This window comes from Melopsittacus undulatus, chromosome 5, assembly GCF_012275295.1.
Source record: "Melopsittacus undulatus isolate bMelUnd1 chromosome 5, bMelUnd1.mat.Z, whole genome shotgun sequence".
In the NCBI taxonomy this organism is placed as follows: Eukaryota; Metazoa; Chordata; class Aves; order Psittaciformes; family Psittaculidae; genus Melopsittacus; species Melopsittacus undulatus.
In genome coordinates, this window is record NC_047531.1 from 18,523,322 (window position 1) to 18,536,846 (window position 13,525).

The 13,525-nt window shown below is 42.4% G+C and overlaps 1 protein-coding gene across 2 annotated transcripts in view; it reads right to left on the bottom strand.

Moving 5' to 3' along the window:
* Positions 1-13,017, bottom strand: part of FAM3C (FAM3 metabolism regulating signaling molecule C) — a 34,723-nt gene extending 21,706 nt beyond the window's left edge. The window contains exon 1 of one of the 2 annotated variants that reach the window (XM_031046282.2): positions 12,897-13,017. The gene's annotated coding sequence lies outside the window, so the exon portion shown is untranslated. Of the gene's footprint in view, positions 1-7,687; positions 7,801-12,896 lie in introns of those variants that run through there. The other variant, XM_005146081.3, reaches the window with a different exon arrangement.
* Positions 13,018-13,525: the final 508 nt, after the last annotated feature.

Sequence of the window (13,525 nt, forward strand, 5' to 3'; positions counted from 1 at the left end):
CAAGATGCATTTCCTTACCAAGATGATTACTTACCCTTCTGCTAGACTACACAGTTTTTCCACCACGTTTACAGAATCCATTTTACTTGAAACTGGTGAAGGGCACATATAAAAAAGAATATGTATCTTCAGAAAAGTAACTACTGTAGTTCAATTGTACTGTATAATCATGCACCACTGGTGTCTTCTGATAACACAGACTGTCACCCAATACATGCACTCCTACATTCATGTGAATTCCTTGTGATTATGGCAGAACTCCACACAAGCTAAAGGTCTGTTCACACAGAACACCTTACAGAATCCCGGATGTGTATTTTTTCTGCCTTTGAGACAAATAGTACCATGAAATATAACAATTAACTTCTTACAAAGATGATACCACCTGAACTGTATTCTTCCATATACTGTGCAAGACTCAGCTTGGTATTCTGACAACACTAAACTAGACCCAAAGTGTTTGTTTGTTCAAATGAGTCACTATTCTACTTCTATCAACTGCAACTGAAACCCACATAAATTTAGCAAATGAAACCAAAATTAAAACCAGATTAATTCAGCTACCTCTGCATATCCTATGCTGCAAATGCTGCTATGTAGTTCCACTCCTATGAAAGGAAACATACACAAGAAGCAGCATTATGGGGACTGTTTTAATACCTGCTGTGCACAATAAACTTTCCCAAGTCACCTGTCAAATTACTGACCATGCAAGCTTTTGCTGGTGGCATCAATCCAGTACTTTCACCTTAGGCAACACACAAAGTCAGCCTCAACCACAGAACAATTCTTCTGAATTCTGGGAAGCCTGAAATAGAAGCACTAAGGCATTCTTTCCACTGAGAATGAAACTCAATCCACATTTCTCTTGCAATTAAATAAAAAAAAGGAGAAAAAAAACCCCACACCAAATGAAGTACCTTATCCGTACTTTGAAGACTCTTCCCAAATATTACTACACAAAATTTATTAGACCATATATTTAAAACCAGGATTTTACTGGCCCTACAATCTACGCAATGTGATGAAGTAAACTCTGCCACTGGTGCTGACGTATCTATTGAAGAGAATCTTTAACCGTGTATTTTATAGGGTTGGATAAAATCACGTCGAGAAATTCAGTTTGATAAAATCTTCAAGGACAACCTGCTGAACTTCATTCACCTACCTCTTTTACAACTTCATCACAGGGATACACATAAACCTCACAACAGGTTTAAGAGAGTGAAGTTTAACATTTTCTTCTGTCAAATGATGAACAAGCTATCATGGAACTGAAGCACCGATGCAATTTCCACCCGTTCAAAAGTTTAAGCTGATTTGTTTTGTCTTTTTTTTTCTTTAAAGAAACAAATTACCACCTTGATTTCCTAGCACAGCAAAGTCTGTTCAGCCTGTCCACAACAGGATACATAAAGCTTTGCAATGTATTCATCTGAAAGATCACCAGGTCTCACTTGAAACAAGGTCTTGCCAAAATCCAGTAAACGTTGCAAATGTACAACAGCTCTCACATCTTTATATCAATACAGAAATACCAAGCTTGTTATCACCATAATGCATCACTCCCATGGATTGATTGTATCCTGCCTCATACAGTAATTCTCAATAGAACTACCATAAAAAGAGGTTATGGGTCTGAAAAACAAGTAACATACAAGTAATTACTATGAGTTGATATAAACACACACAACCACCGCAGAAATTTACTTCAGGCTATGGTAAGAGTGCTGCAGTTCACACTGGCACCCATTTTAAATAATGTTGTCAAGTAAGCAGAACAGGAAAGCAGCATTACAAATATTTCATCTATAGGTCCAAGTTTACTGCAGGAATCTGCTTCTTTGCACTATTCTCTCCAAACACAGCCAGACTCTAGATAGCAGCTGTAAGATGTCAGAAATAAGATCATCATCTTACAAGTGAGATTCATTTTCTGCATAGACCCCTACATGGGCCTCATTAGAGCTGCACACCAAGACCACAGACACAGCAAGGCACAGAACTCCTGTATACTTTGCAAGGCAGAAAGGATCAAGGGTACTGATAATAGCAAGGGACACCACCACACACTGATGCCAAAAAAAATACTATGATACTACCAAGCATTTAAGTTTCTTCAACAGAAGTTCAGCATGGTCTGAGGCTGCATGTTGAAGAAGTGTTTTAACCTTTGCTCGGGAACAGCTGATCTTGGGAAGCTGAGGTGTGCTTCTGGGAAAAGTACTGTGGTGACAGTTCAGAGTACTGTTGGTATCTCTCCCTCCTCTTGCTCCATGGGAGACACAAACTCCTGCTCCATCACAGAGCGCCTTCTCATCCACTCACCTCCTTTGTGAGTCAGAACTTTGTTCCTTTACAGAAAGAGTGTGCCACCAGCTGAGTGGAGCACCCAGCAGAGGCAGCATCGTGCATCAGCTCCAGGGAGAAGTGGTAGCAGCAGCCCAACACACATAGGGGCCATGCTACGCCTACCGGACACTGCAGAGTGGGATCAGGTTGCAGAAAGAAGAGTGCTGTTGATGACTAATAACGTCCCGGCTTCATGATACACTCAGAATCGCAGTGCTATTGTGGTACAGCCAAGTCATAGCTACTGGTCTACATTAGCCCTGGACAGGACATAATTTGGAAGCAATGATGAGGAAGATGCTCAGAAATGGAAAGGAAGTCAGTCAGTAACATGATCCTTAACACCTCTAGAGTGATTCATTTCTTTCTACTGAAGACATAGAGACAGCAACAAAAACTGCAGTCTCTGCACTGGCTTCTGAGTGTGAAGGAATTAGAACAAAATTAGTTAACAATTGGTATACACCCCACTAACTATAATCAAACACAGCCCCCTGCTATCCTTTGAGATTTTAAAATCCAACAATTATCATCGGTGGGAAAAAAATACGTGGGATAGCATGTTACTGCATGTCATCACCAATAGGTCAATTTGCCACATTAAGTACACAAACTAATTTGAGGAACAGCATCCGTCAGTATCATGGAGGGTGCTTACCACAGTGAGCTTACTACTGAGACACAGTTGACAGGAAGACACTGATGTGTAATCATCGTGTATCATAACTCCTGATACCATGCCTCTCTGGGTCATGCTGTTTTAAGAGAAATACACTGATTATTACAGACATTCCAGTAATAAACTTCTACCTGAACCAACTCAAGTGCAGTTCCAAAATCACTGAGGTGTCACTGATGTCCAGCTGATCAGCAAGCAGACAAACAGCCATGGTAATTCCCTCAATCACCTGTCCACATACTTTCAAGAATATCTGGGCTTATCCAAAAGCAGAAATAAGTGTCTGGGAGCAAGTCAGCAGCTTTCTACCTTATACCAGCTTAATTTTTTGTGAAATGATAACTAACTGGTGATACCAAAACAGATCAAGAAAATAAGTCTCTGCTACTAGGAGATACTTTTTCCTCAGATAAAACAGAAGTGGAGACAGTGGGAAAAGGGAAGTCAGTCAGTCACAAGAAGAAAGCAAGTCCTGTGAAGAGAGGGGAGACTAAGTGTGATATACTTTGATGTTAATTAAGATTTTAACTGGACACTCATGAGAACTACCATGCTTTTGTACGTATGAACACTGCACTACTTTCTGCCATTAAACTGACTCAACAGCAAAGTAGGGCTTACTCCACCAGCTCCCTCTGTCCTCATAAGTCTACCAGAGCTTCCTCCTAAACCACAAAGTTTCTTCCATATCCTCTTGGCACTGAGCTCCAAAGAAAGCTAGAAACAAAAAAAAAAAAAATCTAAGTTGTAGCTCTGCCTGAAAGTGAAGATACAAACTATTTTTGTATCACAGAAATATGGTACTGTATATGGGGAGCAAAAATAATTGAACAGTTCCAAAAGAGTCACTTTTAAGAAAAGAAAAAAAAAATCCTAAAGTCCTCTTGTGACACATACAGCATTAAGAAAAGCATGAGAAGGCTGTGCTTGGCACCTATTCATAGGTTACAGATGTGTTAACATCCATATGAATTGAAAATTCTGGTGCTAAGAAATGAGGTTTCAAGTAGCAATACTGGTTTAAAGTTATTCCTCATCACTGCTCTTCTTTGTTCTCACATCACTGGGCCTCAGGCCTGGCCAGTTCTGGGAAGCATGGAAATTTATGAGATAGGTGAGCTCACATGCCAGGTTGCTCCAGCCCACTCACCATTTCTTCAGCCCAGGCCACATGATTTTGCTCACCAAAAAAAGTTAACCCAGTGCAAGAGAATTAATATAACTTCTGCCAGATTAGTAGACAACTTTTAGGAGTGTTGGGAGGCAGAGCACAGCAGTAGCAGGCTGTTTTGTTCAGTCTTCTCATGAACTCCCACTGTAGGACACTTAAGACTTCTTACACTACTGCAGATTGCATTTTTCCTAAACCAATCCTGAGAATTTATGAACAGTCTTGGTTTTAGATCAATGTGAGACTTCCCTGAGGGATCCTTCTAAACTGTAAAATGATTACAATAACTCCATGCAGTTGACAGCAAAATGACTGTCACAGGGTAGCGCAGCTGGCCACTGGCAGAGAAAACATGCAGGTTTACAATAATTATGCCTTAAATCCTAGACTTTCTCATCAGATTTTAGTGAATAACATCAAAACTGAACATATATATTACTTACATTAAGGCTCACAGTGACACTGATCGCCTACGTAAGTGGTAAGACTTGCAGCCCTTACACTCACATGTCAACCCTCTGACTTCGCTGGGACTCCAGACTTTAAAACCAGAACCTACATGCTATTTGAATACCAACTTCTCACTGAACATTTTAAATCTTAAGGAACAAGTTCTTTGTGCTACAGATTCATCTTTTGGACATCTAATGTTTAAGCTACAAACCAATCAGTAAGTAAACTGATATTTTCTTAGGTTACATAGTACTGATCTATTTTATGATCTTACAGGAAAAAAAACCCAACAAACCCAAAAACAACACCTTCTTTCCTGAATAGTGTTCTAATATTCCAAACAAAACTGGAAACTAAATATTCAGGAGTTCACTTTTATGTTAGCTTGCCAAATGCCACTAAATTTTCAAGCTCTATATTATCACTTTTTTTCTTAGAACACTAAGAATTTTCAATAAATGTGGATGGTTGCACTCAAAGAATTGCTATAAGTCGATGTCCAAGTGGAGACCAGAGATGAGTAGCGCTTCTCAGAGGCTGGTACTAACATCTCTTTAACGTCTTTGTAAGCAACACAGACAGTGGGATTGAGCGCACTCTCAGCAAGGCTGCCTACCACATCAAGCTGTGTGGTGTGGTTAACACGCTGGACAGAAAGGATGCCATCCAGAGGGACCTGGCCAGGTCTGAGACGTGGGTCAAAGCCAACTTCATTAAGTTCAACAAGGCCAAGCACAAGGTCCTGCACCTGGGTCAGGGCAATCGTAAGCATAAATACAGGCAGACTGAGAGCAGCCCTGAGGAGAAGGACTTGGACGTGTTGATTGATGAGAAGCTCAAGATGAGCCAGCAGTGTGCGCTTCCAGCCCAGAAACCAAATGTAGGCTGGGCTGCATCAAAAAAGAGTGTAATCAGCAGGTCAAAGGAGGTTACTCTCCCCCTCTGCTCTCCTGAGACCACACCTGCAGTACTGCATTCAGCTCTGGCACCCCCAACAGAAGAGGAACGGAGTCCTGCTTGAGCAAGTTCACAAGACGCCACAAAAGTGCTTAGGGAGCTGCCCAGACTGATAGAGTTGGGTTTGTTCAGCCTGGAGAAGGCTCAGGGAGACCTTAGAGCAGCCTTTCAGTACATAAATGGAGCCTACAAGAAAGTTGAAGGACTTGTTACAAGGACATGTAGCACAAGGTTGGAATGGCTTTAAACTGAGAAAGGGTAGATTTGGATTAGCCATAAGGAATAAATTCTTTAAGGGTGGTGAGGCACTGGCACAGACTGCCCAGAGAAGCTGTGGCTGCCCCATCCCTGGCAGGGGGCAAGGTTAGCTTGGACGGAGCTTCGAGCAACCTGGTCTAGTGGAAGGAAGGTGCCCCTGCAGGTTGGAACTAGATGATGATTAAGGTCCCTTCCAACCCAAACCTTTCCATGATTTTATGTAGAGCCCATCTGCCTTGAAGCACTCGGGCTGCACCTGGAGAGGCTAGGCAGCAGCTTGTGGGAACCCTGACTGACTTGTAACTATTTACACTCTTACGGGGTGAAATGGTCAGGATTTCTGGAAAGACAAAGCAATGGCCTGCTCCATCCCGAAATGATTAGAACAATGCCAAGTTATCAGCTAGTGAAGAGCCTACCTGAAGGCTTAAAGTAAGTTACAAAACCTGTTTTGCCACACAGACAACACAACTATGCAAACCAATAGACAAATAGATTTCTTCATTGTTAAAAGAATCCCTGGGGGGGGGAATATGTGCTAATGAAGACATTCATACCTTGATTGCCTTTTCAGTCTTAACCCCCACGCCCAAAAATGCCCAACAAACAAGCAAGGGAGCACATAAACACAGAACTGTTTTAAACAGTCATAAGCCAGCCATCTGTAAGTTGGATTTGTTTGTTGTTCTCTTCCCCCTTCCCCTCCCCGAGTAACTCTCCTGTTAGTATTAACGAAATACTTTTTAAAAAGAGGACCAGTCAGCTGCCTTCACCAGCAGAATCCCCACAGCATCTAAGCCTGTGAGCATTGCGGGCCACACGGAATACTACAAAGCATACCTGGTACAGGCAGAAATCTTCACAGAAGTCTGGAGTTATGTTATTACATTATCATTTAACTTCTTTTAAAAGTGAAAAAAATGGAAAAATAAGTTGGCTAAGTTATAAAGCTCTTTAGCAGCTCATGCAAAAAACATTAGATACAGTATCACTTACCTACAAAAGAAAAAATACAGAATTATTGTACTTTTTCCCTTTCAGCAACGCAGAAGCTATAAACTAAAGGGACACAGACTGCTTCGACAAGTACAACCCTGCAAACCTGGATGCACAGCACATTTCTCCTTCCTGCTCAGTTCACGACCGCTCTCTATAACTGTGTTATTTCGGGTTTTTAAGTCAAGGCTTATAACCCACGATCCGGCACCCAAAGGAGAAAGAGAGGGGATCAAATCTACTTAAGAGCAGCACGATACATTTCTGCAGAGCTAAGGCTTTGACTGAGCACCAGTGGCTGCCCACACTGCCAATACCTCACTCACTCCACCGGCCCGAGGCGTTCAGCTCTGCCGAACCGGCACCACACGATGCCCCCCTTCCGCCGCGTCCTGGGCACCGGCAGCACGGGGCTGGAACGGGAACCGCTGCTGGCGCCGTACCTCCGCCTGGCCGTGAGCCCCGCCGACGGAGAAGAGGAATGGAACGGAGAGAAGGGGAAGCGAAGGGAGACCCCCACGGGGCTGCCTGCCCCGAGGAGTGCCAGGGGACAGGGTGCCCCGGCCCACCTCACCCCTCACGGCGGCGGCTCCGGGACGAGGAGGACCGAGGGAAGAGTGAGACTGTCCAGAGAAGTTCTAACGGCAGTGGAGGCAAGGGCGGGCGGCCAGCGCCAGCCTCGCGGGGCTGCCCCGTGGAGGGGAGCAAAGCGCGCCCGTGTGGCAGGAACCCAGGTAGCAGAGGCCGGTGCTGCCCCAAGAACGGCAGCACGAGTGCCTGTTCCCCCCCACACACAGCCCGCGAAGGACGCGAACCCCTACCTGGGCTATACGGCCGTGCCGTGCTCTGCCGTGCCGCGTAGGCTGCCCGGGCCGCCCGCCGGCCACCGAGCAGGAAGCGGAGTGGAGTCGCCTCGCAGGCAGAGGAAAGCGCGGAGGCGGCACGCCCGCCCCCTACCGGTGGCGGACCGGGATGGCTCCGCCCCACAGCTCTGGGGGCGTGCTTGGGTGATGGTCAGGAGGAGGATGCGCCTACAGCCCCGCACGTGTGCACATCGCCGGCCGGCAGCCCTGGGTGCGCGACCGAGGGTGCCGTGTGTGCCCTAAAGTCAGTCTGGTGTCCCGGGGAGGTGCGGTTGTGTGAAATGTTCACGCTTGATTTCGTCCAGATTTTATACAACTTTCCCCAACACAACGGGAGTTACCCAAAGGAAAAGGTATTTTCTGCTTAAGAAAACAACCAACAAACCAAAACAAAGCGAAAAAAAAACCCTGAAACCCCAAACAAAACCCCTTAAAACCACACATCTTTTTGATGGGTAGGACAGAGCTGATGTGTGTTATCATGTAAGAAGAAAAGGTAATCTCTTCATCCTTGGCTGTGCTCTGTGATTGCTATTTCTTTTCCCCTTTTTTTCTCCTTTTTATGACTTAATTTATTTATTTATTAAGTTATTTATTTTTATTGGCACTGGTATTCCTCTACCCCAGTGAGAAGATGGCTTAGGTAGGGAGACAGGCTGGAAAGACATCATTTTTATCGTGTGTAAGATCTCTGCTGGTGGTACTCCCTCGGCTGAGCTATCGCGAGGGTGTGCATGGGAAGTGCTGGGGCAGCAGATTCAGTCCATTCCACTATTGTCACACCACAAAAAGCATTCTCCCAAAACCAGCGTGGCACTTCTGTTAGCTGAGAACAAAGCCACAGCTAAAATACAGGGCATATCGCACACCATCAAAGTCAGGTGGACAAAGGGCAGTTTCCATGTCTTATTTTTACCACATCTGGTCAACAGATCTTTCTTTTAATGGGTTTAAAATAGTAAACTTTGATGCCAGCTGTTCCTTGGTATCGGATAGTTATTTGAACATTAGTCAAGTAATTTCTTTAGTAAATTCTCACAACACATTGATGTTTCAGACATACTCATGTAATCTCAAAATGAGCAAAGAAATACTCAGTGGGAGCATTGCTCAAGAAAAAGTCTTTATAGCTTTTCATTCTAAATGATAGTATAGCTTAGTTTGACAATAATTTCAGTGCTTAACATATGAAATTTCACCATGTTCCCCTGATTACTTATTAGGTGACACTGTCTACATAACTGATAAGGTCATTACGCTAAAGGAGGCTGGCTCCTTTGATAAACAACTGTTTTCAACAGTAGCAGTATCAAAAAAGAAATATCTGCACAATAACCAGCACCTAAGAATACACCTGTATCAAAGTCAAAAAAAATAACTGAGACCTGAGAATGGCTGTGATTAAATCCCTTGATTATTTACCAGTCTGAAAGGGTGCCACAATATGTGCCAGGTGGAGAGTCACAGCTCCCTGCAAATGAGGCAGCTGGCAGGAGCCCAAAAAAGAGGGGGTATGCCACCTTCCCTAGTGTCTCAGGGAGCCTCTAAGTTCTTATTTTCCCTAAGTAGAAGTCTTCCATAAAGTAAAAATTATCTCTATACCTAGAGGAGTTTATTTTCCTTTTGATTATTGTCTGTGATGAACTGTCCATTTTTGCTTCTGTAGATTAAGAAATTCAGTATGAAACAGAAGGTGTTTCATAGGCACATACATTCTAAATGTTTCATCATGACATAATGTTTTCTAAATTTACAATTTTAAAATACAAAATGCTTATATTTATTTTAATCAATAAAACAATGAATTACATTAGGTTTATCATTAAACTCTTAAACTCTAAGAAAAAGGTATACTGTTAATTATTTATGTTGCAAAAGCCAGAAATGAAAGTATCTTAGGAATTCAGGTATATTGGGCCTGAACAAAGATGACCTTGTTGGCCTCACATCTTTGACAAGTTTCTGAATTTTCTTATCTTTCGTACAACTACTAATTTTTGCTAAATGAAATTATAGAACTGCACTACGTTTTGTTGGTTTTCTTGGTGGGGGCGTTACTGATAATGAAAACATCTCCTTCATGTAATTACTGGAAAGCTAAATGTAATGCATGCCTTATTTAGCATCCTAAGGCTGATGGGGATAAATGAGAACAAAAAAAGCAAACCCTTTCAGGTGATTTATCTTTAGGCTGTTATTACCTTTAGCAGTGGATGTTCTACTAATAGTCATCAGTCTTGATTATCAGTTCTGGCATCAAAGCAATTCCTGATGGCTTTTAAAAGGTTTTTTTTCCTGTATTCCTAAATTCCACATTTGCGTACTATAAACTAATATTTGTGCCCTAGCAGGTCTTTCGATGGTGTTGTGAACGAGCCAGCCTCAGACTGATGGCAGGGACCCAGCTCTCCAACACTTGGAGTATCTGTGGCATGCAAGGTTTTTTTCTCAACACAGAAGCACAATCATAGGAAACACTTCTTGTCTTTGCATTAGGTAGGACTAGGATTACAGTGCTAAAATGCCAACCCTAGGCCATCTTTTAATTATTATACAGAAAAAAAATGGAAAGAAGAGAAGAAAGCTACTTTGAGAATGCTGCAGGCAGTTTGTCTTGGAGCAATTGGAAAATGTGATTTTCACCAAGTCTTGAGTCGTGTAACTATAAATAGAATCTAACATGTACAAGCACAGCATAAAGCCCACTCCTCTGTCCTCTCCTTCCTCTTCCAAACACATGAAAACATGTATGAAAAAATCTTCCTTAGATGGCATTTTATTAGCTTTCTGGCTGGTGCTATCAAGTTTTATATAGTCAGTATGGATGTATGTCTGAAATAGAATGTGCCATTTAGTGTTTGCTTTATGATGTGGTAGATATATATACTAGATACCTTCTCATTTTTGTGACTTCTCCACCTGTTGCTATTAGAATTTTATTTGCAAGCAGCCAAAATATCAGGTCTCTGATATAAGAAGTCTGAGTAACAATAAATAGAAGGGATGGTAGGAAGTAATTAAAAAAATCCAAATCCAGGGGATGGATCTGAGCATCTCCAGACCTTTCTTGTCACTGATTTACTGAATCTGATCAATATTTCACAGATATCTCTTTTTTCTTCTTTAATATCAAAATCAACTCATTTTTCTTCCTTTATTTTGGCTTATTTTTATTTCAAGGTAAGTGCATATGATTATAAAAGGAAATCTGTACGTAAGTGAGCAAAATTCCATTGGAGTCATTATAATTGCAATTGCTAAAATAATGTCACATTTTGACCACAGAGTTTCTTGTTTCATTTTCTTTCGTGTGAATGCATCTAGTGCTGTTTAACTCATAGACTGGCAGTACTAGTGACCAGAGTCTCCTGTAAAGTATGCATGCAAGATACATTAGAGGAAGCTTTGTTACCTTTTTTGTTAAGGTTCCTTAAATGCTACAAGGGCTGTTCCTTGTATATAAAGTTTTACTAATTTCCTTATGATTTTTTTAAATAAAATTAGTCAATTTGATGCCAATAAGGGCAGGATATTCTGTCATTTAGACAGAATTGGAAGGTGATAATTTTCTTTTACCATATGGGGACTCATCTGGTACATAGATATTAGTGCAGATGCAGTGAAATATTGGAAATACTGCTGGCTAGAGTTCTTATAAGCAATGTGTAATGAGCTAGAGACCCACACTAAATTTGCTCATCATTATAAAGACCAAAATGTCAATTTTTTGCAAAACCTCTAATCTAAGGATGTGGACATCTTAAAAGTAATATTTTATGATGTTACTGAATCTAAGCAGTCTCCCAAATTGCTTTAGAAGCCCTAAAAATCATTGCTCTAGTTTTACATGAGGAGGATCTGAGAAACACTTGCAGCTGAGATTCAGGTCAAGAACAAGCATCTTGGAAACTGGAAACTGTAGATGCCCTGAGACAGACACGCTACAGATAGTATTGTTCATGAGCTGCAGCAGCAGAGAGCTCTTCTCTTCCACACGATGAAGCTCCTCCAACTACAACTCTTCCTCACAGGACACATATAGAGCTTGCTTCCAAGTTTATTAATGCTTCATTTCAACAAGATATAGTTCCTGACCCATAAGCTCACAACTAGCTCACACCTTTCCAGAGGCAGATATCCATGCATCCCTTTCACAATAAGAGCAACTCCTCCCCTCCCTTATCACCTGTCCTTGCTAAACAGCCCCCATGTGTGAGCTATCCCCTGACATCACTGTGATCCCAATGAGATACTATAGCCCTGTAATGAATGCTCTGTAGAGCATCAGATCTCTAACGTCTTCTGTTGGCTCTCCATCCTATGGACATTAATGCACAGGCACTTCAGATAGGCAGGCAGCCAGCTGTGCTAATTTCCCAGAAAAGGTATGAGAACTATCCCTTTAATAACATACTGGCATATATGTCATATTTAGTGCCATGCTAATACTTCCTTATTGATGTCTGTTTGCTTAAGTTGACCTCTTTCACCTGTTGTGCTGATTACATATCAGCCTGCACCACTTCCTTACTAGACTGTAAGTCCTTATCTCCCTTCTTTGTCATTTCTAGTTTAGAGCTCTCCTTACCAGACTGGCCAGCCATTTGGTAAAGTTGCTTTTGCCCTACTTTTTCAGGTGGATCCTGTTTATTCCAAGCAGCTGTTGACCCCTAAATAGGGTCCTACAAACACAAAACTCAAATACTTGCCATTGATGCCAGCTGCATGATGACAGCTGGTGATCTGCAGTATCTGTCCACTCCTTGGTAAGCCCTTTCTTTCCTTTCTCTGGCAGGATCAAGCAGAAAACCCTTATGCCCTTATATATGGACCCTTATGTCTTTGACACTCCCCACCAGAGCCATATAGTTGTGCCTAATATGCTCACAGCTTCCCCTGGCAGTACCATTGTTGCTTTTACGGAAAAGCATCAGAGGACAGTAGTCTAAGACCTCACAAGTCAACAGTCTTCCTTCAGTATCTGAGATACAAGTCCCAGCAAGCAGGAAATGCCCTTTGCCAGCAGGTGAGGTCAGCTGACAGGGACCTCCTTCACAACGGCAGGGAGTTTGCTCCTGTTATCCCCCTAGTGCCAGTCTTTCCTGGTGCTGCTGCTGCCATCTCAGGCTAGGCTGGTGCCACTGCTTTGCTGGACTGAGCTCCTTACCTATCAGCTGCTACCAGACCTCTTGGTCTATTTTGTAGGTGCAGATCTGCAAATAGGAGCAAGAGCCTTCCTCCTGTGGCAAGAAGTCGCAAGCTTCCAGCTTTCATTGTTGTTTCTTTCCTCCCACCTGTGTAACTGCATGAGCCATGTGCTCTGCTTTTTATAACACAAACTCAAATGAGAGAGGAAGTGATGGACAGTCTCTCCATGCCCACCCATGCCTTAGTGCTTAATCAAGATAATAACTCTTCCTGCCTTACCAACATATAAACCATTGTCAATAGTTGTCATGTCTGGGCTTTTCTAGTGGAAAGGAAAGAATTCCATCTTGTGAGGAAACTCTCAGGTGATGGGGCAAAAAGACAGGGCAGCTCAGCAAATATCTGGAGGGTAGATCCTGTACTCAGTTATATAATAAAAAACATTAAATCCTATGTGTACAGAAATAGAAAGCAGTCTGTAATATTAAGGGTTCTGCCAGCTCACACAGTTGTCACCAGCATGGAATGACCAGACCCCATCCTTTAAAGCCTCAGTGATGAGTAAGATAAAAAGTGCAGAGACATTGGTGATCACCCCATCCCTACTGTCGTGCTTAGTTAGACCACAGAAAATAAATTGCATCCTTA